General features: G+C 39.8%; 1 protein-coding gene and 1 long non-coding RNA gene across 13 annotated transcripts in view; one reads left to right on the plus strand and one right to left on the minus strand.

The window, feature by feature from the left end:
• The window catches only part of LOC140726749 (PC3-like endoprotease variant B), a 753656-nt gene that overhangs the window by 623075 nt on the left and 103617 nt on the right, over positions 1-26964 (plus strand). The window lies entirely within an intron of this gene.
• LOC140726751 (uncharacterized) overlaps positions 1-26964 on the minus strand; it is a 178135-nt gene that overhangs the window by 3041 nt on the left and 148130 nt on the right. For 10 of the 11 annotated variants that reach the window (XR_012098719.1, XR_012098717.1, XR_012098718.1 and 7 more), the window contains 2 exons: positions 17602-17711; positions 16758-16966 (listed from right to left, as the gene is read on the minus strand). This is a non-coding gene — a long non-coding RNA (uncharacterized lncRNA). Of the gene's footprint in view, positions 1-16757; positions 16967-17601; positions 17712-26964 lie in introns of those variants that run through there. The other variant, XR_012098715.1, reaches the window with a different exon arrangement.

Here is a 26964-nt window from a genome sequence, read left to right on the forward strand (position 1 = left end):
CATCTTCCTGCCACTATAATAGTAATAGAATCCCTCTTGTTCTTGCCTACCACCCCATCAGCCCCCACATCCAACACATTATTCTCTGCAACTTCCATCATCTCCAAAGGGATCCTACTTTACCTCCCCCACCTTCCCCACTTCCTGCAAGGATCACTCCCTCTGTGATTTCCTTGTTCATTCATCCTTCCAAACTAATCTCCCTCCAGGCACTTATCCCTGCAAGCGGTCTAGTGCTACACCTCCTCCCTTATCTCCATTCAGAGCCCCAAACAGTCCTTCCAGGTGAAGCAACATTTCACCTGCAAATCGACTGGGGTCATCTATTGTATCAAGTGCTCCTGAGGCTGCCTCTTCTACGCTGGTGAGACCCATCGTAAATTGGGAGACCACTTCGCCGAGCACCTCCTCACCATCTGCCACAAGCAGGACTTCTCAGTGGACAAAGATTTTAATTCCACTTCCCATTTCCTTTCCTATGTGTCAATCCATGGACCTCCTCTTGTGCCAAGAGGAGACTACCCTCAGGGTGGAGGATAAACACCTGATATTCTGTCTGGTAGTCTCTAACCTGATGGCATGAATATCAATTTCTCCTTCCAGTGAACATAAATTCCACTTCCTACTCTAATCCCCACTCTGACCTTTTACTTCTTCTTACCTTCCTATTTCTTCCCCCTAGGTCCTTTCCCCCTTCACCTTCTAGCTAGCCTCTCTCCCCTACCCTGACCTTTTAACTCAGGCAGCTCACCTATTCCCTCTCAATCCTGAAGAAGAGTCTGGACCTTAAACAACAACTGTTTAGTCTTTTCCATAGATACTGTCAAGATCCTCCAGCATTTTGTGTGTGTTGCTTTGGATTTCCAGCATCTGCAGATTTTCTCATGTTTGTGATTTACCTTGATTGGTTTGAATTTTCCAGTGTCATCCATTAATGCTGTTGTGGCATCATCCAGTGCCTTGCTCATTTCATTTTCAATAGTCTCTATTTCAGGGGATGTGGCATGCAAATTGTGGTTAGAATCTAATCAAGCTATAGTGGTCTCAGCCAATGATGACCGGCAATGCTAGCCTTTCTGTTTATACCACATGCAAGCTCAATGTGGCTTGTTGGTTGTTCTCCTTCACTGTTATGAATGTTATTTCACTGGACTTATCTTTTAGTTGGATATATGCAGGCTTCAGTTCAGTAACTTTGAAATGCCATTCAAACTCATTTTGTGGAATGAATAAAACAGCTGAACCAGTGTCCAATTACTTTTATAATTAATTTGCTGTTCATGTCTGGTGTAAGCCATATTGTTTGTCTATTGTTAGGTTTCACACTGAAAATCTCAAGGTTACCCAGTCCTGTGTCACTCTCATCATTATCAGATTTGTCATTAACAGTATGCAGATTAGTGCTCTTTTTGAAAAAGCAACTTGACTTTTTATCTCTTCCCTGTGCAGTCCATTTAGTTTGTCTGCTCAACATGCTCTTTGTATGTGTTCTACTTTGTTGCATTTTCTGCAACTTTCCTCTTTAAATCTGCGCTGGTCTGGTGTATGTGAGCCCTGCCTCAATGATAGTACAATTTGTTTGGCCAGGCAGGTTTCTGTTTAGATGCTGTAAACTTGGTCATTCTCATTTTCAACCCTGACTGCAATTCAATTGCATCTCTATTGCTGTTTCCATTGATACACCGATTTCAACTACTCTTTCAAATGTGAATTGTGCTTCAGTTAGGAGCCTTCTTCCTTGCTTTCTCAGAAGATTACACATACTAAATGATCCTCAGAACATCATTAATCCCATCACTGAAATGACAATGTGCAGTCAATCTCTTCAATTCAGCTATGTAAGCTGAAATGGACTCCAAGAAACCTAAAGCGTCTGCAATCAAAAATGGTTTTGGTTATAAATGTTCTTGCATTTCTTTCATGATATCAGGAAAGCTTAATTCAGCAGATTGGTTTGAGCCATCAAACATCTAAGTAAACTGTATTCTTTCACACCTAATAGATTCAGCAAAACTGGCACTTACTTTTCATTTGCTTTAAAAACTGCACAATTTACTAAATATACAATTGAATGTGCCTGTCTTTCCAATGCAGCAAACCATGTCTGCTGTTTTTTAATTTATGAATATCATCTCCTGGTACTCACTGTTTACGAACCTGTGAATTTGCCTATTTTCTGCCTTTTTTTTAACTCAACCCTCTTGTGAAGAATGCATGCTGCCCTTTTTTTGAAATTGAATGTCTCACTGCACTTCAGCAGGTAAGTTGTCATTTTGGGTTCACTTAAACTTCCTCATTGCCACAGTTAAGTTTTGTAATTCCAAAACATAAAATGAATCAAAAGAAAACCAGGAGAGCCCTAAAGGTGTGTGTAAACTCTGTTTTTACTTTTAGCAAACTGTGCACTTATAATATGGTGGCATGCTGGCTTATGCCATTTACGTGATTTTACATATAACCTGCAATACATTATGTAAACAGCAAAGCATGCTTAATTGAACGGTATTACTGAAATGGTAAATACACAACCGTTTTTGTTTTTGCCTTTTCTTATTTCCCGGTATTATTTCTCCTGTGTTAAAGGGTCCCACACTAAATTTTGCAAACATTTTCTGTGTTACACTAGTATAAACTGTATAGTCTGCTTCTTTGTTTCTCAGTACATTACCCTAGAATTTTTCTTTTCCTTTCCTCATTAATTTCTTGATCTCTTTTTGTTGAAATCTGATATTTTCCCAATTGTCCGGCTTACACTTTCTTTGGCAACATTACAAGTCTCTCCCTTTGATCTAATATTGCCTTTAGCATTTTCATTAGCCACAGTCAGACCACTTTCATTTTGCTTCTTAAAGGGATACAGGTTTGTTTCAAACTATGTTGGAATTCATTAATTCTTTCCATGTTAGGCACTACTGATTTACTGTCAAACATGTTAGTGTAGTTTCCCAGTCTACCATGGCTAACTTGCTCTTCATACCTTTGTAAATTTGCTTTGCTTAAATTAGCTGAAACTTTTGTTGCAGAGTGAACTAAATGACTTCCAATCTTTATATAAAAAGCTATTATATGAAGATCACTCTTCCCTAAAGGCATTTTAACTCTTAAATCACTAATGAACCCAGACTAAGTATTTATTACTAGATCAAAAATAGCCTGTTGTCCCTTTGGTTCCTTAACATATCTGAAAACTATTTCTAACACGCTGCATAAATTTGTCCTCCACATTATTGTTGATAACTTAAATTGTCTGGTCTACATATACAAACGTAAATTAAAGTCCTCTTTGGACATGAACCCCTGATTTCTTTATTTATAGTATCTCCTACATTACCAGTAATGTTTAAGGCCTATAGTGAAGTCCTACAAATATCTCTGTCCCTTGCTGTTTCTTAGCTCCTGCCATATGATTTCTGAACCTTCATTTTCCGAGTTAAGGACCATTCTCTGTACTGTGTCAATATTTCAAAGGTTCATTTTGTAACCAAAGCATGTGTGCAGAATACAACTCTGAGATTCATCTTCTACAGGGAGCCATAAAATACAGAAAAACCCTGGAAGTTGTTGAGGCCCCCCTCCAGCATGGAAGAGGAAAGAAAACTCGCAAGCCTCAAACCTCACCTCCCCAGCCTCTCTCACACACAAAAACTAACAGATCACCCACCCAGACACAGCAGCTAAAACATAAAATCCTTAAACCACACCCAGCTCCTCTCACACCACCGCCCATGCTGTGGGACTGGTTATGTGGATGCTGTGGATTTCCACAATGCAGTCCACTCAGGCCATTCATTATCAGTGATAGTTAATGTCAATGTACATATTAACTACTGGAAACATCACAGAAGGAGAGTCCCTTTGCAGTCTGACATCCACAGAACCCAGCACCAACTTCTCTCAGTCCAGCTTACCAATTTCTAGTGATGAAGAGTGAAAATGTTGGTTCCATAACTCAGGTCAGTCAGAACAATAATAAAAGTAATATCAGCAAGCTAAGAGAGGACTGAAAGTGTAATCTAAAAGTTTTGTGACAGGCTCAGCTCAGCCAAGTAAACTCACTGAACCACTGAGCTGGTGGGAGAATTTCTTATTTTATTCTTTGTAATCTCCCACTCAGGAAAATTGAAGAAAAGTCCTTCAGTCACTGAGCCAGGAGAGTTATTGATCAGGAGGAATTGTTGACCTTCTGGCTCAGAGGAGTCAGAATTCATTATGTGTCCCTATGGTACCATAATGCAGTGGACAAAAAGCTAGAGGTAAACAGTCATGTCTCCTAATATAGAAGACACTGCTTTGTATGGCAGAGATAGTAAAAAGGTAGTATAGTGTATTTGTTTCTGTGCCCTTCAAGGAATAAGATTAAATCCTTTCAGTTCAGTCTGCCACAAGGCAGGACAGTTTGGGTTCGGATTCACAGTCGCTTTGCAAATACCTGACTTCAGCAATGCGGTTCTGACACTACGATGTTTGGCCACAGATAGAAACATTGAAATCAGGAGTAGAAACCAACCAGGGCACCACACACAAAATGCTGAAGGAACTGGAAAAGAATAAATAGTCAATGTTTCAGGCCTAGACCCTTCATCAGGACTGGAAAGGAAAGGAGAAGGTGCCAGAATAAAGAAGTGGGGTGAGGGGGAGGAGTACAAGCTAGAAGATGCTATACGAAGGAATAACATAGTTTTCTCTTCAAGCCTACTCTAACACAGACATGGCTGATCTTCCTCTTCCAGATCTAGTTCTCATTTCTTCCTCATATGCTATTATCTCAGGAAATATTTCCATCTCCCTCTGAAATATGTATAATGACGATTTCCAGAACTTTCTGTGGTAGTTTTCCACATACTCACTAAAAAAAATGTATTGTGGTACCAAAAGTCTGTGATCTCTGTATCTGGATTTCTCAGACACCAGAAACATCCTCAATGTGTTTAGTCTTCCTATTCCTGTGAGAGTTTTATGCAAACGCCTGGCCTACAGACTGAAACGTGCAAAAGCCAAATATGGTAGGAACTGTTGAGCTGAACCAGTAATATTGGTTACAGTGCCTATATAAAGCAGTCCCCTCCCTTAGAAGTTTTCATGTTTTATTGTTTTACAACATTGAATCACAATGGAGTTAATTTGGCTTTTTTGACTCTGATTAACAGAAAAAGACTCTTTTGTGTCAAAGTGAAAACAGATCTCTACAAAGTGATCTAAATTAATTACAAATATAAAACAAATAATAATTGATTGCATAAGGATTCAGCCCACAAAGTCAGTATTTAGTAGATGCATCTTCGGCAGCAATTACAGCCTTGAGTCTGTATTACTAGGTCTATATCAGTTTTGCACAAAACTGCTCAAGCTCTGTGAAATTGTATGGGGATCATGAGTGAACAGCCCTTTCCAAATCCATTCACAAATTCTCAATTCGATTATGGTCTGGATTCTGACTTGGCCATTCCAGGACATTAACTTTCTTGATTTTAAGCCATTCCTATGTAGCTTTAGTTTTATGCTTGGGGTCATTGGCTTGCTGAAAAGCCAATCTTCTCCCAAGTCACAGTTCTCTTGAAGACTACATCAGATTTTCCTCCAGATTTCCCTGTATTTTGCTGCAATTCATTTTACCCTCTATCTTCACAAGCCTTCCAGGACCTGCTGCAGTGAAGCATCTCCACAGCGTGATGCAGCCACCACCATGCTTCACGATAGGGATGGTGTGTTTTTGATGATGTTCAGTGTTTGGCTTACACAAAATACAGCGTTTCGTCTGATGGCCAAAAAGCTGAACTTTGGTTTCATCAGCCTTCTTCCAGCTGACTCCAGAGTCTCCCATATACCTTCTGGCAAACTTTCAGTGAGATTTCATGTGAGTTTTTTTTTTCAAGTGGCATTTTCTTTGTCACTGTCCCATAAAGCTGGTGAAGCACCCAGGCAACAATCTCTCCCATCTCAGCTTGTAAATGGGAGCTTGTAGCTCCTCCAGAGCTGTCATATGTCTCTTGGTGGCTTCCCTCACTAGTCTTCTTCTTGCACGGTCACTAAGTTTTTGAGGACGGCCTGCTGTAGGCAGATTTACAGCTGTTCCATATTCTTTCCATTTCTTGATGATTGACTTAACTGTATTCCAAGGGATATTCAATGACTTGGAAATTTTCTTGTATCCATCTCCTGACTTGCGCTTTTCGATAACTTTTTTGTGGAGTTGCTTGGAGTGTTCTTTTCTCTTCATGGTGTAGTCTTTCCCAGGATAATGACTCACCAACAGATGGACCTTCCAGATACAGGTATATTTTTACTACAATGAATTGAAACACCTTGACTGCTCATTGGTCTCCAATAACAGGGCTCCATTTAACTAATTATGTGACTGCTAAGACCAATTGGCTGCATTAGTGATGAATAGGAGTGTCATATTAAAGGGGGTGAATACTTACGTATGTTACAACTGTAGTGCTTGCTCTTTGTATAACTTTCAAAATAGCATTACAATGACCCACAGTACTGTTGCAGTGTGAAGAAACCTCTGTGTCATTACACCTGATCACAAGTTCTAAAATTCCTTCTCTGAGAGACTGTCTTTTCAGATTTTGCTCAGATCTTCCTCTTTAACTGAGCTGGTCAATATCTTGGTCAAATATAGTTCTTTAGCTATTTTAATGTTTGTCTGCTTTCATTGTCACCATGTATGGGCATCAGGTTTTCTGTTTCATATGCCTTAGCACTTTTTATTCATTAAAGGTGTTATATAAATAGAAATGAAAGGAAGAATGAAAATAATAAACACTGTAACAATCACTTGATAACTTACAATAATATCAATATCAATATAGAACATGTCTGTTGTTTCTTTTTAAATAGCTGTGTAAGCACTGTGCAGGAACCTGTTAAAGACTGAGATTTCAATGACCTATTTAAGCAGAGGCAATTTCCAGCTCCAGCCTCAGTTTCTCACTGGAGGTGACTGTGGGAAAAGTCATTTTCTTCCCAGTTGGCAATCCAAACCTAATAAGTTAACAATTGAAATATAGGAAGTTGTTTCAAAGGTCAAGAAGGCATCACTTTCACAATGCTGTGGGTTCAGAAATAGTGCTGCTCCTCCTACAAAAAAAAGGGCTTTGCAAGTTGAACCTTTGGCAAGTTTCAGAAAAGGAAAGCAGCAGAAGGAAGTGAAAGATGATCTGTGAAATAGTACATGAAAAATGAGTTATTTTCCCAATCACCTTGTTAGATGTGAGAGAGGCATAGGTCAGCGGAGTGGAACAATGAAAAGATCCTGGGTTGAATAACACCAGGGAATATTAACCTGGGACCTCCAGGTCAAGCATGACTGAATGAATGGGAACACTGCAGCAGCAGCGGTCTGCGAAGGAGAAGTGCAAAAGTCAACGGGTTAAGAAGGAGGAGTCTCTCAGTTATCAATTAGTGTCAATAGAAATGTTGCTATCATGTTAGTAAAGGCTTGGGACAACTCTTAAGTTTTGTTAGTAAATGTCTGCTTGTTTAAATTTTAAACTGTGGCACCGTCACACACACCAAATTATGAATAGTTATGAATCATGCCCTAAGCTTCCTCCCTGACTGTTCCACGTGCATGAATAACATTGGAATGCCTGAAATTGTGACACTAAACCACATGTCATGAGGTGCCATGTCATTTGAAGAGTGTACAGGAGGAACAATTAAGGGGCAGTTGAGCCCAAGAGATTCTCACACTCTTGCAGCTACTGGCAGAAGGATGGGAACGAATCATCTACCTGCTCCCTTCTCTGTTGTATTATGTGTGACATACACCCAGAGAATGAAGGATGGGCGCGGGAAGGAAAATGCAAAAAGTACTTCAAGAAGACCATAATGATCAACTAAAATCTGCCAATGTGCAGCGGCATTTTGGTTGTTCGTTAACCTATTCAACATGGTATAGGGTGCACTTTTTCAATACTTTTTCTTTTAAGTTGTTATTCTATATACACTTAAATCCAACTAGACGGCACATCTGTGTTGAATTACTTCATCAACCTATTAATGTGCTGTCACAAAGCAACAGTGGGATGAAATGATCCTGCCTTCCACCTATCACCAGAAGATTATACTGCTTTTTGTATGCCCATCTATATATATCAGATTGTCATCTCACCAAATTACAAGCACTTTCCTGGCACTAATTAAACTGAGCATTCTCAGCATCAGACAACGGGGCTCTGAAATTATGTCACCGAATACCAGTGTACCATCCTTAGTATTTATCTAAGATTCTCTTCCCCACCATTTTTAGCAATTCAGAGAGGAATTTTGGAAAATTTTGCTGAACGACATTGAGGAGAAATGTAACTTTGTTCATTGAGAATGAAACCAATGTAAAGTGTGCAGAAACAATTTCATTTTGTCCAAAGCAGAAAAGTGACACATTCTCAGCCTCCCAAAACTCAGGTTGTATAGTATCGTTGACACCATGGGTATTTATAAAATCACTCTGTTAAGAGTGAAAGTAACTTTTTTTTTAATGTGAATGACTTTACCGGTAACATTCCAGATTTAACCATTTGTACTATTTGTGTCAGCCACTTTCTTACAGCTCATTCAGGCTCACCCTCACCTCTACATTCTGTGTGAAACGCTGAATTATCACTTAATATGTATGCAGAGGTTGTGAGTGTGGACAAATAGGTTACATCTAGAATGTGAGCAGTACGACCCATGCCAGCACCCTGGAATCATTACAATTATCCACCCTCTTGAAAGCATAGATCCAAAAGCACAGCTGAGGTAACCAAACTGATTTGCCACCTTTATATTTTATTTTTAAGACAGCCCCTTGGGTTCATTGATGACTGCTTCCATTTCACTTCTGTGGGCTCTGAGATGAATGACGAGCTCAGTGTGAGAACTACAGACTACTTCATCGAGAGGGCAGAAGGGTCTGATATCATAAGTGAATGTATCATTTGCATTACTCCTATGTTAAGGCTGGGCTTCTTTATGCTTCTAAAGACTGGAGTTAAGGATTGCATTGGTGTCCTAAATGAATGACTCTGGTCACAGGCCTGGAATTCCCAGGAGTCAGTAATGTTGCCATTTTTCTAGCAGGGATTAAGGATATTGTTGAGTGGACACCTAACAACTGCCATCATGTAGCTCTCAGAGAAGGCCAGAAAGATCAGGCTGCTGGTGTCATTAGTAGTGACCCTCATGTAAGAACCGAAGGGAAATGGGGTACAGTAACCAAAAAGTTGTAGGAAAGGCCACTCGGAGTTGGGGTTTGAAATAATGGGTGATTCGTTAAAAAAAATGGTGTTTACCAAGAGACCAATCAAAGCTGATCTGCTTGTGTATGATTTCATAAACACGGCTTTTACATTCTCAGTTGATGAGATTAGTAAAACTACATTTTGATAACAGAATGGTAGCTACAGGAAGAATTAGTTAAGTAACAGACTAGGTCTCGATTACAGAATAAAATGATGATCCTACCTGGGGGAAGCAACAGTGGCCGTGCCTCTGGCACAGAGTCTGGCCCTGTGGCTCAGAAGGGTAGGGAAAGGAAGAGGATGGCAGCAGTGATAGGGGACTCTATAGTCAGGGAGTCAGACAGGCGATTCTGTGGATGCAGGAGAGCAGCAAGGATGGTAGTTTGCCTCCCAGGTGCCAGGGTCCGAGATGTTTCTGATCGCGTCCACGATATCCTGAAGTGGGAAGAACAGCCAGAGGTCATGGTACATATAGGTACCAATGACATAGGCAGGAAAAGGGAGGAGGTCCTGAAAGCAGACAACGGGGCGTTAGGAAGGAAGTTGAGAAGCAGGACCACAAAGGTAGTCATCTCGGGATTACTGTCTGTGACAGGTGACAGTGAGTATCGGAATAGACTGAGGTAGAGGATAAATGCGTGGCTAAGAAATTGGAGCAGGGAGCAGGGATTCAGATTTCTGGATCATTGGGACCTCTTTTAGGGCAGGACTGACCTGCACAAAAAGAACTCTTTGCACTTGAATCCCAGAGGACCAATATCCTGGCAGGGAGGTTTGCTAAGGCTACTGGGGAGAGTTTAAACTAAGATTGCTGGGGGGTGGGAACCAAACTGAAGAGATGGAGGAAGAGGCAGTTGGCTCACAAATAGAGAAAGCTTGGAGACAATGTGAGAGGGAGGATAGACAGGTGTTAGAGAAGGGATGCGCTCAGACCGACGGTTTGAGATGTGTCTATTTTAATGCAAGGAGAATCATGAACAAAGTGGATGAGCTTAGAGCATGGATCAGAACTTGGAACTATGATATTGTGGCCATTACAAAGTCTTGGATGGCTCAGGGGCAGGAATGGTTACTTCAAGTGCCAGGCTTTAGATGTTTCAGAATGGACATGGAGGGAGGCAAAAGAGGTGGGGATGTGGCAAATAAGGGGAAGTATGAGGCTATCAGGCAGTTTGCTTTAGAGAGAGTGTAGAGGAGATTTACAAGGATGTTGCCTGAATTGCAGAGCATGCCTTATGAGAACAGGTTGAGTAAACTCAGCCTTTTTTCCTTGGAGCGACGGAGGATGAGAGGTGACTTGATAGAGGTGTACAAGATGATGAGGCATTAATCATGTGGATAACCGGATGCTTTTTCCCAGGGCTAAAATAGCTAGCACGAGAGGGCACAGTTTTAAGGTACTTGGAAGCAGGTACAGAAGAGATGTCAGGGATAAGTTTTTTCACGCAAAGAGTGGTGAGTGCGTGGAATGGGCTGCCAGCAATGGTGGTGGAGGCAGATATGATACAGTCTTTTACGAGACTCCTGGACAGGTATATGGAGCTCAGAAAAACAGAGGGCTATGGGTAACCCTAGGTAATTTCTCAGGTAAGGACATGTTCGACACAGTTTTGTGGGCCGAAGGGCCTGTATTGTGCTGTAGGTTTTCTATGATTCTGTGTTTTATGTTTCTGTGTTCTAAAAGTCTAACAGAACATCCAGTTTTCTCTCACAACAATGAGTGCACACTACAACATAATTACTGAAACTTGGGTGTCGTCACTGCTACGTTCCATGTCTCTACATGTAGGCTTTGTCTGCGTTTCCCTGTTGCCAATTTAGCACAATCTACATCCCAATTTAGCAATTATTAGCCCTCACTATTCTTTCCCCGACAACAAATGGAAGCTTATCCCATGCTTCTATTTCTGAACCCAAGTGATGTTTGCTCTCTTGTGGCTTACCACTCTGCTCTTTTACTCCTGGAAATAATGGACTGCATTGTGCTTGACCTGGCCTGTCTCAATGTATTCAAATATCACTAATATTTAAACATATTAAAACAATACATTGTTAAAGGAATATTAAACTTTTTATTGATTTTCATTAAATGAAGAGAATTAGTTAAGACACATTAGTGTCAAGTGAAATGAAGAAATCAAATAAAAACTTAAACTGAACTATAGAGCATTACATCACAATACAGGCCATTCAGCCCTTGATGTTGTGCTGACATTTAACCTACTCTAGGAATAATCAAATCCTTTCCTGCTACATAGCCGTCCATTTTTCTAACATCCATATGCCTATCAATACCCCCGGCAGTGTGTTCTACGCACACTGTTTTACACTCTCTGTGTAAAACCCTTACCTTTGACATCCCTCTTATACGTTCCTCCAATCACCTTAACATCATGGCCATAAACCATTTCCACCTTGGGAAAAAGACTCTGGCTGTCCACTCAACCTATGCCTCTTATCATCATCTTGTACACCTCTGTCATATCATTTCTCATCCACCTTCACTCCAAAGAGAAAAGCTCTAACTTGTTCAACCTGTCTTTATAATGAAAGTCGTTGCTTCATTCAACGGAATAGAGGTTTATATATATGTATATGTCTGGTGTGAAGCTGCAGCACCAATTGTAAAGTGTATCTGCCCCTCCAGTTTAGTGAGATTCAGAAATTCCACCTGGTTCCATGGTTAACGCCAGCAATGGAGCAAGAGGTTAGATATTCCAGCGTCTATGTTCAGACAGGTTTCTCACTGCTGCACCATGATGCACAGACATGGAAGCTGAATGTTAGAGGGTGGATGTGTGCAAGTTCCCTACTTGGTTGGTACCATATCAGGCTTCAATTCAACCTTCTGCCTTTGAACTCTTTGGTTCTTTCTTCAACACCATTCCATTAATTCGTTATTCCAGTTCCTTGTTCTATAGTGGTAGTAATGCTTCCTGATAAGGATTGCAGAGTCAAGCACTTTCTGACTCCTAAACTCTTACTTTTGGATGGTATCTCAGCTCAGTATGATTGAGGCATTAAATCAGACATGTCTTTATTCACGTGCACATAAAGAGATTCTATGATGAACAGTAAATTCTCTCACAGCCTTGACCAACTGAATTTCACCTGGTGGTAAGAGAACGCGCAACGGTATACGGGTACGATGATCTCCCACTGGGTCCTCTTATACTGCCAGGGTCAGTGGCGTAGCCATCTGCAATCATTATCTCAGCATAACAGTTGGGAGTGTGACACTGCAGATTTTGCATAAAACACTTTTTTCCTTAGTCTGCTCATGATTAAAGGCTACCAGTGAATAGATTTCAGAATTTACACAAGTAGCAAAGCCATCTGAGTGAGCTTTCCTGATATTAATAACAAATGCATCACCAGAAGAGCAAAGGTGCAGGAGAGCACACTGGTATCAATTTCTAGCGAGGCAATAGTCTCAGCACTCCCTGTTGAGTGTTTTGTTTTCTCGTACAGATAATAAAAAGTGTCATGACTTCCAAGCCATGACTTGGAACACGATTGTATAGATCGTGACCAAACTAAACTCAAAGGACTTTGTGGGAAAAGCTGACAAAGCTAAATTTTCAGACTTTCTCAATGAAAATAGTGAAAAAGTTTCTTATTCATGTTCACTGGCAAGGCGAGTGTATGCAACAAAAACAAAACAAACAACAACAAAACAATCCTCTTTCCCACCATCCCACCTACTGAACCACTCACTCCCTCACACACACAAATAGGTTCCAACCCCAGGGTGGGTGGTGTCAGAGCTTCCAATTGGCCCTGGACTCTTAGACTCATAGACACCAGGGTTCTGGCCTTTGGACAACCCAACACATGGGCTTTGACCAATTGGCCTCTCCCTCCGGACTCCCCAACCTCGATCTTCAGGTTCTACCTCAGGACCCATTGTTTCTGGACTTCAACCTTCAGTTTTTCCCAACAGACCCCATTGACCTCTGGGTATCAACCCCAGGGCTCATTGATCATGAGTCTTTGACCTTCAGGCCTCAACTTCTAGGCTCACACAAACCTCCAACCCCCGGAAGCCTTGGGGGTCACTGACCCTGTGACTCCTGCTGTTTGGACCTCTGACTTGGAACTCACTGACCTGGAGATCGCTGATCTCCGCAGCACCCGCTGAGCCAACATCCGGGAACACTGACCTTCAGCTGCGGAGTGCTCTGGTTTTGTTTCATCCTGTTATTTACCTCCTCAACCACAATGACATTATTTAACTTGCATTCAGGAGAGCCAGAGAGTCAGGTTTGTGGGACAGCAGCAAATTCTGCATTAATGCTGTCATTACATCCATGATTGTTACGCAATGCAACATGACCAACACTTAACAATTGGACAAGGAGCTGGGTGATCCAATGATCTTTCACATTGAAACTTCCAGTTAAAACAGAGCTATCAGCGATGGGATGAAGGACGAATAAAACTGAAGAAAGTGGAATGTGAAACCAAAGTAGATAAACTACAAGAATTTAAGCAGTTGAACAGCATATGTGGAAAGAGAAATCATTTTGATGTTTTGAGTCATTAATTCTTCCTAAGAACCTTCCTCTGCAGCTGTCTAGAAATCGACCTACACCTCCTTAGATATGCTAACCCAATGATACAGCATGCATACTTTGAGGATGGATTTCCCAGAGCAGTATTCTGTCACACGCATGCTCCATGTTATTTTGCATAGACCATGCAGAGAAAACATATTCAAAGTCACCTCTTCTACATGGACGGAGATTGGAGATTGTGAAAGGGAATCAAAGAATGGGGTTCGATCAATAGGCAGGAGAGTCCTACGTTACAATTGAACAGGGTTTAGTGATGAGAATCCCAAAAACATCTGCCGTGAGGAGGTTAGTTGGAAATGACGACAAATTAGAAACCTTCAGAATAATACTTGTGACAATTACAAGGCCTCAGACCAGGTCATGCAGAAGCAGCTCTTACGTGGTTAGTGAAGTACTGCCTCTAAAGGACATTTCACACGGTTTGCTGTTTGTCTCTGTGCACATGCAGACAACCTCTGTGCAGGCTTAGCATTCTGTCTGACCCTTACAGAAAACTGCAGCATTTAGCAGTGTGCACCACTTCCTCAGCATACCTGCAAGCTGTTAAGTGTTCCCGGTTGCCTTCCAGTGTACTTCGGCAACACAACAATTAATTTTAATTAATAACTGGATATTCCTAGAGGTCTGTAGTACTTCTAAGGCCAAATTCATGATTGATAATCTCAAGGCAAAGATTGCTTCAAAAATCACGAATTTATAAATTTGCATATAATTTCTGTTCTTTAGTGTCTGCTCTTTTACCTCTGAACCTAAAATTCAATTTAGCAGCTAATTTTGCCTCAAACACAGCATGGGAAATTGGCAGAGAATTTGAACAAAGAACATTCATCCACAGGAACCATTCTAGAGGCAAGTGCAGTTGGAAGGAAAGTGCAGAGAAACTCAGGCTGATGAAGGTCAAAAGAGAAAAGTGAAAGGGAGAAAAGGATTTGATAAAATGGTGGTGATGTTTAAGAGAGAAGGATGAATAAGTAGGAGTTTATCAAGAAGAAGAGGGTGATGATGACTGAGGAGGTAATAAAAAAGCAGAATGAAACTTTTAGGAAGGGACAAATTCAGACAGGAGTGACAGGATGAGTAAGTGGGCTCGGAAGGAAAATTGTCAAGAAGGAAAAGGCAGTTGAAAGTCAAGACAAGTTAGGTTAATTATCATTTACAGAAGTGGATTGAGGTACAGGTACAATGAAAAATTTGTTTGCACTAGCATCACAGGTACATAGATTTAAACAACTCTTAGAACAAATTATACATGAATTATGCAAGGCAGTGAAGCAAAAGAAATGGAGGATGTTGTCAGGTGGAGATGGGTGATCTGGAGGCTTGGGAAGGAGATGGTTATTCAGGTTGAAAGGGAAGGTTGAAGGCGTGTGATAGACAGAAAAAAATTGGATTGATTTGGATCAATAACAAGTATGATATTGCTTCCATTCAACATTCAGACATTAATTTTAGAGATGATGCAAGTTTCAAAAAACAATTGACAAAATGAAAATCTAAATGACTTCAGCATGAGGCAGCAGTCTTTTGATTAAGTCAATGCAATTTACATGAGAACTTACCATCAAGTTTACACAGATTTTCCGGGATATATGGCATAGCATAATACAAACAGGTGTGTAACTCCTGATTGCAATATATCATTATAATTGGAAAGTTCTGGTGAACTGCATAGATTTTTGGTTAATGACATTTTCTGGAGCATGCAATGTAACATGCTATATGTTAAGGGCAAATATTGTTATTCCCTCGATATTTGAGTGGTAGAATTAACTACCCAATACCACTGTGGGTAAACCAAAACCATAGAGATAGCTAAGTTAAAAATTTCAGAAGCCAAAACATCATTCTAAGATCACAAATATGTAGGATTACTCCTATTATCTCTTGCATACTCTCTATATTTTCAGCCCTAAGCCTTCAGCTTAAGTGAACTTGAAGCTGGTTTTGTATTTTACACAGCTTTGCAATGAATTTGGACACAATGTTCTTGACATAGTAACACACACAAAATGCTAGAAGAACTTGTTAGCATCTACAGTCAACATTTCTGGCTGAAACCCTTCTTCAGGACTGAGATGAAACGGGGAAAACACTGGCATAAAAAGGTAGGGGGAAGGAAGAAATCAGGTGGATTGGAAAGATCAAGGGCTAAAGAAGGAATTGATAGGAGAGGAGATGGACCATAGGAGAAAAGGAAGGGCTTGTCCACAGCTTCAAAAAGGTGTTGCCACGTTCTCAGGACAACTTGAGATAACAGAACATAGCTTCCATGATCATCAGAGACTATAGCTCTCTACCTGATCAATTCAATCTAAACAGTTAGCTAATGAGAAAAAAAACAACCACAAAATGCCACAAGCAGTGCCATAATATTTTCAGTCTTCACACATATATTGTTATTATCAATGTGACATTGTATTTTCCCATTTGTGCTCTGCACAGAAACAGAGAAAATGCATGTTATATATTAAAGAAATAAATATACTCAGTGAGATGAAATCAGTTGCCATAAGAGGCTGCTGAAACCAAATTAGTCATGATGTCTAAGAGGGAATAAAAGAAAGCACTTGAAAAAGCAAAGAGTTAATGTTTGGAATAGGTACAAGGGAATTCAATTAAAATAAATTGCTCTGATATGGAAGCACCAGGGCTGGAATAATGGGAAAAACCTCCTGATGTGCTGAAGGTTTTATGATTGTATTATCTGGTAAACTTAGGAAAATAACAACCAATAAACTCATTAGAGTTTAAAAGATTTTAACTTTTACCCTACAGGCTTTGGTCCTAGTGATACACTCCAGAACTAAATGCTTCTTCTGTTCACCCTTTGGCAGGTTCAGTAACATTAGAATTTCTGCTTCAGGTCAGTTTTTGAACTATGGATTTCCACTTCTATTTCATTACCAATTCCACTGCATTTTCAAAACTCAAACATATGTTCAGAAAATTGCTTCTGTATTTCTTCACATTGATTTCTTTGTAACTGAAATACAGTGAAAACAGACAGAGCTATTTATTATTATATGTGACAATCAAACCGTTGTAACATGGTAAGTGATGGTTCCAGTGTTCTGGTCCAAGATCTTCTCTACAAATCTTCTCTGAACAGGTTTTGTTGCCTTTCGAATCTGCTTCTTTATTCCAGCAGTAGCTTATCTATGCAAACTATGAAATTATGTATCAACTATTATCAGAAATTTAATAGTACCATGAAATTATATTTCATAAGTTAAAAACAATATTGATCTGACAACATTTTTGACATTCTTGATATTATGAAGTTTTGTAATAAGTTCTGTTTCGATCTTATTTGTGACTTTGCTTCAGAATATCAATTTTTTAAAAATCCTTTGGATGAACACAAATTGAAATTCAGTCCACAAAATTTTGTGTGCTATTGGAACCCTAACTATTGATGTCTTTCGAATTGCTACATGGTTGATGTACCCACACTTTAAAGCAGTTTACATGCACTGGCACTCTGGTATCACAGTGGAATGTATATTACATAGCCAGATTTGAGTTATAGGCAGACAGTGATGTCAAATCTTGTGCAAACCCAGCACTGGAGTAAAGGAGTAATTATCGTGCTGCTAATCTTGGTGTGGTGTGGCCGCCATTTTGAAATGGCGTGGTTTCAAGCAGAAACCTTATTTCTATTTTCCTCTGTGGTCTAAGAGGTCAGAAAGTACGCATATACTGTGATCAGTGGTCCAACTTCTCACTGACTAAAACTTTCCTACCATCTACAAGGCAGAAGTCAAATGTAGGATGCAGTACTCTTTACTTGCCTGAATAAATACTGCTCCAACACACTAGGGAAGCTCAGCAGCATCTGATCAGGCAGCACACACATTCATCTTCCCTTTCACTGCCTAGTTGCCACTTGGGATGTGAGGGCCTGAAGGAATAAAGTACAAGGATAGTGTCATGGTGGGTGGAGACGAGTTCTTACACCATGTGCTGCTTTTAAGTCAGAGAAAAGTGGGGGGAAATAGCAAACAGGATATAGAGCAGATAGGATGTGAGGAAGAAGATTAGTTATGTCTACACCACTATATTCAATGGTTTCTACTCTAACATTGACTGTGCACTCAGTGGCAGCCACTCAGGTAACTATCAGCTCTCTTGCCTTCATGGCTGTGAGTCAGCTGATACAGGCTTGTTCTCTGTCTGTCTGATGTTTTCTGTATTACAGGAAACAGCCGTGTGCTTTGTTCTGTGGTTAAGAGAGAGAGGAGTATGTAAATGAGTGACTTGCATCTTGGTGAAGTGGGTATCACATCTGAGCAGAGTTGTGATTCTATGCAGAGTCGGTTTGTAAAACTCCCGGCAATGTTCAGTATGTGTGAGATTGGAAATCTGATTGAGTGAGTGTGGTTAGGTAGGTGCATTGTGTGTGGGCAGTGGTACAGAATGGGATGTGATGACGATCAGATCTTGACCATGCAGTATGAGGTTATTAAGTTCCTGTTCCTGTGTCCTTGGAGTCCTTTCATAGTGTTAACTTTATTATAATGCTCCTCCTCTTTCTGCATGCCTCGGGGTAGAGAAATTCTCTCGTCCTTTCTTGATAGGAGTTCAGTTTTAGTCAGTGGCAGCTAACTTCACTGTTTGTTGCCCTCTCAGGCAAGTGAGGAAATTGGACAAAGAGTAAAAAGCAAGATCAGTGTTTATTCACCACATTGATCCGAACATGAAATTTGAATATCTCCTGCATCAGATTTTATGGAAAAGGCTAATCAGACATCATGATCCTAGTAAGTAATTTTGAGCAACATCCAGTTCTGCCTTCCTAATCCCATAAATTATTCTATTTGCAACTATCACTCCATTGTAACTATACTTGTAGCAGCCGTTCTTTCTTTGTATTCAAAAAGCAACCTCTTTTATTCAGTGACCTTCCACTGAAACTTTAGCTTATCCTACCATTGCAGGAATGTGGTATTTGTCAATACCATGCTCGAGGAACATGAAGGATCCTCCGGTTGGGTATAATGTCAAGACTCACAGTATCATTGATTATCCTTGCACATTGCTTTCTGTGTTCTGGAATCAACAGTCTTTTAAAATGTCTGCTCAGTATTACCTAACCACTGTTCCTTCACTTCTGTGAGGGAAATTACAGAGACTGTAAGGAGCTTGTATGTTCTCCCTGTGACCACGTTGCTCTCCTCTGGGTGCTCTGGTCTCCTCCCACATTCCAAAGGCAGGGTAGGGTAGGGTTAATGAATTGTGTTCATGCTAATTTGGTGCCAGTAGAGTGGCGACACTTGTGGGCTCCCCAGCACAATCCTCGCTTATTTGCTCTGATGCAAACAACTCATTTCACTGTGTGGTTCAATGTACCAGTGACAAATAAAGTGAATCTTCATACATTTTGTCATCTGTGCTTTCTCAACACGCGGTGACCTCTGCACAATAAATGTTAGCCTTTCACCTAAACTTATTAATTTAACAAAAATCTACAACATCGTTAGTTGATTTGAATCAGTAGTTGAAGAAACATTTATTGAAAGTGATCTGATGTAGAAGTTCATTCTTGGTTGTTTGAACTGAACTTGTATGTGCTATATAGCAGATTTTGGCTGTTCTACTCCTCTTGCGAAAAAAGATAATTTCCTGACACCAATGGAACCAAAGTAAGCAGGCTATGGTATGCATGTGCTATATTACGTACATATTTCATCTTGCCAATGATGAACTTTGTGCCAGATGATGGATTGCATATTACTTATTTTCTATTAAAGAAGAACTACCTGGGTTGCTCCAGACAGAAAGATTTATTTACTTCTCTTGGGTGATTTGGGATGAGGTAAAAATACAAGTTAACGATATTGCAGTCTTTAAATCAACTGTGTTTACTTAATTGATTGCAGGAATTAAGTAATTAGGCTTCTCAGTTAAAGTCAGTTGTCATTTTCAAATGGACTCCAACATTTTGTATCTCCCTGTTTCTGTACCTACCTCCAGCTACATCACCTCCTCAGATTCTTTCTCTGATTCTGGAATTGTGTACACCCTCCCTTCATTCACATTTGAGACCATGCAATTAATTAACCATGCTACATGATTGAACTACCCTTCCAAAAGTATCTCTGCCTCTATCTCTTCCTTAAAAACCATCTCTAGCATCTACCTGTTTGATCCTTCTAGTATCTTCTACTTGCTGTCCATTGTTGGCTAATTAATTTCTGGAAACAGTATTAGGATGTTGTTTATGTTGTACATGTAAATTACTTGCAGCAAGTTTCATTTGAACAGACATGTTCAGTATTTGGTTCACCTGAATGGAGGAGGAAATGTAGCAAAAGCATTAACATGCCTTAGAAAGTATGTTCAGGATATGAAAATGACTTCATTAGAACCTTGATACTCTATGTGAAAATATAAAAACTGCTGACAGTGCTTAACAATAAATCAACCATTACTTGAGTGAATTTAGAATTGAGTTGAATGAGCTGACAATGAGAAGGTGGGTCATTTATTCATAGCTACTGTATGTGTCCTAAGTATTTGTGAAATCTTGTAGAGAGTTCAAACAGAGTATATATGTAGATCTAAACATTGTTCACAAATGTTGTGCATGGATTCCATTGTTTCATTGTCATAAGACTGAACAGCATAACATACTGAGAAAATTGATATTCTCTTAAGAATTTAGATGCAAAGAAAATCTTAGTGAGATAAATTTGGTATTTGTCTACTTCTTGGTATGGAATGGCAAAATCAATCACAACTTACTCTGCACACATCATTATAAAACTGGAGACACCACTTAAAGAAGTCAAAGGGGTTCCTATTCAAACAATAAGTAAACATATGTTACTTATGCTGCATTTTACCACATTTTTCGAAAACTGGATTACTTTTAAGTGGAGTAATTTAATTTACCAATCATTTCCCTATAGTCAAGATCCAACACAAAAAATAGGAAATCATCAACTAATCGATTTTCTATTACCTCTAATTACTGAGAGAAGTGCATTGGGCAGCTAGTACTATAATGGTCTTTTAGCACTAGTGGTGAAAGACAATTTTCTGCCCAGATTTTCTCAAATCCTCAAGTGGGCAATGAAATACAACATTAAGAATGCAAGAAATAGAATCAGGTCTACCCCATCCAGCCTTTCATGTTTACACTATCATTCGTTCAGATCTTTTGCCTCAGTATCAGTTTCTTGGACTAACTTCATATCCTTTGATTTTTTTTATAATGTCCAAAAAAATTGCTAATCCGTGTCTTGAATACACTCAAATACTGAGTGTCTATATTCATATTAAGCAGAAAACTCCCACTTGGAGTACTGTGCTCAGTTCTGGTCACCTCACCACAAGAAGGAAGTGGACACTTTAGAGAGAGTGCAGAGGAGGTTTACAAGGATGTTGCCTGGATTGCAGAGCGTGCCTTATAAGAATCGGTTGAGAATACTTGGCCTTTTCTCCTTGAAGCAACTGAGGATGAGAAGTGACCTGATAGAATTGTATAAGACGATGAGAGGCATTGATTGTGTGGATAGCCAGAGGCTTTTTCACCGGGCTGAAATGGCTAATGTGAGGGGGCATAGTTTTAAGGTGCTTGGAAGTGGTACAAGGGGGATGTCAGAGGTAAGTATTTCACGCACAGAGGGGTGGGTATGTGGAATGCAATGCCAGCAAAGGTGGTAGAGATGGATACAATAGTGTCTTTTAAGAGACTCTTAGATAGGTACATGGGGCTTAGAAAAATATGTTCTTGTTGTGCATTTAATATTTCAGTAGTATTTGAGTAATATTGTGGATATATTGTTTGATTAAGTGTTCTTTGTTTAAATGATTCATTATGGGTTATATGCAAAAGTACATGAATGGCATACGTTATTATGCCACCACATCATGACTGTGCACCTCACTTAAAGTAAAAATAAAACAAGAGTACAAATGTTATTCCTGGCTCTGCATTTTCCTTTCAATTAGTTTTATGTTTGGGAGTTACAAAATGTAACAGTGGTGATTACCTACCTGTTGAAGTGCAGCAAGATGCAGTTGGTATATCTGATAAAATGTGAGTGCTAGCTTTGCTGAGTGTACGAGGTGGAGGTGCATACAATTTGCTTAGAAGTTTGACTGCTCCAATTAAACCAGCAAAACTCAGTTTTCTGATATCATGAAAGTAATAAGACATAAGAGCAGAATAATGCCCATCAACCCATAGAGTCTGCTCCACCATTTCATCATGGCTGGTCCAATTTCCCTCTCAACCCCATTCTCCTGACTTCTCCCAATAACCTTTCACTCATAGACAAACAAAAACCTATCAGCCTTTGCTTTAAATATACCCAATGACCCAGACTCCAAAGTTGCCTGTGGCAATGAATTCCATAGATTCACCACCCTCTGGCTAAAGAAATTCATTTTTTCTGTTCTAAATTAACATCCCCCTATTCTAATAGAGGAAGTTCGGATCCTAGACCCACCTACTATATGAAACATCATCCGCACATCTACTCCATCTAGTCATTTCAATATTCAATAGGTTTCAATAAGGTCACCTCACATTGTTATAAACTCCAGCGAGTACAGACCCAGAGCCACCAAACACTTTTCATATAATAATCCTTTCATTCCTGGAATCATTCTTGTGAACCTTCTCCAAACCCTCTCAGCACACCTTTTCTTAGATAAGGGCTCAAAACAGCTCACTATACTCCAAGTGAGGACACATCATTACCTTATAAAGCCACAGCATTACGTCCTTGATTCAGGAGTATTTAGAACCAAAATCATTGTTGCTTGCGGAATGATTTAGGTTTCATAAGCGGAATCAAAAAGAGGGGGAGACCATTTCAGCGTACATGGCTAAATTGAAGAGTTTGTACCAGTTCAGTAAAGGGCTTAATGATGTACTGAGAGATCACATAGTGTGTGGAGTCTTGCAATTCAAAATCAGCTCCTAAATGAAGTGCAACTCACATTTAAAAGAGCAGTTGAAATCACTATCAACGGAAACAGCAGACAGGGATGCAATTACGTTGCAGTCAAGAAAGAAAGTGAGCATGAATAACACTGCAGCATCTAAACAAAAACCAGCCTGGCCGAAGAAATTATGCTACCGTTGTGGCAGGAGCTCACATACACCATACCAATACAGGTTTAAAGGCAAACATGCAGAAAATATAACAAAGTAGGTCAAATAGAAAGAGCATTTTGGGCAAACAAAAAGAAGTGGACTACACAGGGAAAAATAAAAGATAAAAAGTTGCAGCTTCATAAAAAAACACTAATCTGCATGCTGTTGATCAAATATTTTGTAATGATGGGAGTGACACAGGACTGTGTAGCCTTGAGATTTACTATGAGAAAGCTAGCAATAGACAAGAAAAATGGCTTACACCAGGAGTGAATGGCAAATTAATTAAAATTAAATTGGACACTGGCTTGGCTGTTTCAGTCATTCCACAAAATGAGTTTAATTGGCATTTCAAAGATATTGAACTGAAAGCTGCAGAAATCCACCCAACAGTGAAATACAACAACCAACAAACCACATTGGACTTGTATGTGTCAAAACAGGAGGGTCATCATCGTTGGAATATGATTGGCTGAGACAACTAGAAGTTGACTGGAGATCCATCCACCATTTACTGGAATAAAGTCAACTGAAATCAAAATAAGAAATGTCCTGATGATGCCACAGCAGTGTTCAAGGATGACATTGGAAAACTCAGATAAATCATGGGTAAAATAGTGTTAAATGAAAATACCATGCCCAAGTTTTACAAAGCTGATCCAGTTCTTTTTACCCTCCATTAAGTAGCTAGTCAGCTAGATCGAATGGAAGCTAAGGGAATTCTTTCCAAGGTTGACTGGAGCCCATGGATAAGACCAATGGACCCCATAACCAAGAGCAATGGGTCTGTCAGGATCTGTGGTGATTTTAAGGCCACCATCAACCGATTACTAAACATAGATCAATACCCAAAACCCAGGATAGAGAATATATTTGCAAAACCTTCTGGAGGAAAATACTTCATCAAAGAGGAATTAGCTAAGGCCTGTCTACAGATGGAAATGGAAGAAGAATCCAAGGTGTCTGTCACCATAAATATTCACAAAGGGCTTTATCCTTATTATAGGCTTATTTTTGGAGTAGCATCTGCATCTGAAAGCTATGGACCAGGTTCTGCATGGCTGCCCAGACACTCAGTGTTACCAGGTTGACATGATTGTTCCTGATAAAGGATGGAAAAGAACATCTCCAAAATCTCAAGACGGTGTTAGTATGGACTCAGAGCATGACGCAACAAGTGCAAATGCTTTAAACTAAGCTTCACTTACTGCAGTGTCACAATCAACGCATAAGGATTACACAAGCATGCTGAGAAAACTCAAGCAGTGGTAGATGCCCCAAGGCCAAAGGAAGTGTCACAGTTGCAATCCTTTTAAATATACTATAACAGGGTCCTGCCAAACCAGGCTACTGTGCTCTACCCTTTGAACTCATTACCACAGATCAGGAAGAAATAGCAATGGCCAAAACACTTTGACTTGGCCTTCTAAAAGGTAAAGGAAATGGTGATGTCAGACATTACCTGCACATTATGATCCACATCATACAGTGAAGCTTGCCTGTGACACTTCACTTTAGGGTATAGATGCAGTCATGTTACATGTTATGAGTGATGGAAGTGCTTCACATTCTCTACCACTGCAGAGAAAAATTATGCACCGATTGATAAAGAGGCCTTGAGTCTGGTTTGTGGTGTAAAACATTTCTACCAATATTTGTACCGAGAAGTGTTTACCACATCAACCGCCAGTGTCCATTTTCAATCTGCAGAAGGGTAGACAAATTTACAAAAGAGGACACTCCTCATGACATTCTCCCTAATGTAACTCCAAAACTCTTGTTGTTTATATCGGTTAGACCTCAGACCATGGTTTCAGATCGGACTAAATCACATTCAGTCTACAGGGAACATAAAGGATCAGCCATGATTGAATAGCGGAGCAGACTCAATGAAGCAAATTGGCTACTTCTCTGCTCCTATATTTTATGGTCTTATATAATTTTGATCGTGCTCTTTTCATTAAAGGGTCCTTAACTATCTGATTCTGAGTTAAACTATTTTTGGATAATAGCTGTACCATTCGTGGTTAATCATATATCCACAACATATATTGATTAAGGAGATCATCACTGCATAGATGAGGTAGGATGTCTTAGAAGCATTCCCTATGGGTAGAGCTTGAAAAATGAGGGGTGATCATTTTGCTGAGGTTATATGATAGGCCTCCCAATATTCAATGGACGATGAATGAACAAAAATGTCAACCAATCACAGTGGTATAAAAACAATAAGATCATTGTTATAGGGATTTCAACTTTCCCAATGTTAAATGGATTCACCTTAGTTCGAAAAACTTAAAGAGGATAGGATTTTTAAATTGCACCCTGGCAATCTTTTGAACTGGTACCATGATAGTCCTACTGGATCAAATTCAAAGGGATTAAAGCTGAGCAAGAATCTGAAGTGTATATGCATAAAGATTGTGATTATTATAAACCCCTTATTACATACCCCTCTAATTTACTGATTTATACTATGCTGTACTTTGCCATTTCAGCCTGCAGACAACTTCCACCAATGTTGTCTGCTTTTTCTGCTTCTTAGCTACACACAACATGATTATAATTCTTCAATTTCTGAGATATGATCCTTTATCTCTATGGATTTTGTCATTTTATTATAATAAAAGCAATCCAATCCCCTTTTCCATTTTGCCTATCTCTTCAGAAAGTTAAGTACCCTGGAATACTTAATTCCTGACCTTGGATCCCTTGTAACTATGTTTCTGTCATGACTATTACATCCTACCTATTTCTTTCTATTTGTGTCAGTAATTCATTTACATTGTACCATATTTCTTCCTGCACTGACTTTAACCAAAAGCATAATTTTGCATTTGGGTCTCTGTTCCTTTCTAACAGACTTCAGTTATCATCTCACATTTCTCTACCCAGCCTATGACATTGTCTTTCCTCTTTATCTCTGCATTCCTTCATCAGAAACCTCCCCTCCACTTTTAATTTTAAGTCTCTGCTACAGCCTATGCATTTATTCATTAGGACACTGGTCACAGCTGAATTCAAGGCAAGCCCATTCCTGCAGAAAAGCTTCCTCATTCCTTGAAGGTGGTGCCAGTGCCCCATAAAATAAAGCACATTTCTCCCACACCACGCTTCGAGCTGTGCATTCAATTCTCTGCTCTTATTCACCCAATTTGCACGTGGCTTACATAGTAATCCAGAGATTACCTTGTTTGTGGTTCTGGTTTTTGTAATTAGGTTTTAAGATGCTCATACCCCTTCAGCAGAAACTCGTTCTTTATCCTGTCTTTATTGTTGGTTCTCATCTGATCCTTGACATATGGGTCTTTTCCCATCCCACTCCATGTCCCTCTCCATCCCTGAGAAGCTGCCCTTAGACTTGCCACCAGGCAGGCAACACAACCTCCAGGACTCGTGCTAGCAACCAGAGAGGATACTATCTCTGCCATTACCTGCGCTGTTCCCCTTCAATACTATATTCCTTTTCACTCCCAGCATTCTGCATTAGATGTTGAAAGTTATCAAATCTGATCAAGGAGAATATGTTTAATAATGAGGACGAGATATTGTTATCACTATTGGTTAGTCTGTATTACTACAGCAGGCTATAAAGCTTTTGCTATACATTTGACTAGTATTGAACCTGATTTGCAAAACCTTGCTATTAACAACAAAAGGATATAATTCTAGCAGTCTCCACGATCATGTGAAAGGTGGTGACATGTAGGTGGAAGTGCAGGCAAGCAGAAGCACAAATGCTCTCATAACAAACACTGTGTAACATCAAGTTATATACACAGTTGCTGGAAGAACATGTCTTGCATACTGCGTTGTCAGCCTGGTGTCAAGGTTAAGGATGCATCCACATGCTCTCCCCACCCTCTCACCCCAAAAGGCATAAAAACATCCTTACATAAGGTCATAAAGCTCAGGTTTAAATTCCATAAATTAGCAGGTTTAAGAAGAGTCAGGGCAATTCTTTGTGATCCCTATGTTTTTCCCCCCCCCAACCTGAAGATTAAAAGAGAACCTGCCAGCCTGGCTGTAACTGTACTATTTGAGA

This window comes from Hemitrygon akajei, chromosome 4 (assembly GCF_048418815.1).
Source record: "Hemitrygon akajei chromosome 4, sHemAka1.3, whole genome shotgun sequence".
NCBI classification, from domain to species: domain Eukaryota; kingdom Metazoa; phylum Chordata; class Chondrichthyes; order Myliobatiformes; family Dasyatidae; genus Hemitrygon; species Hemitrygon akajei.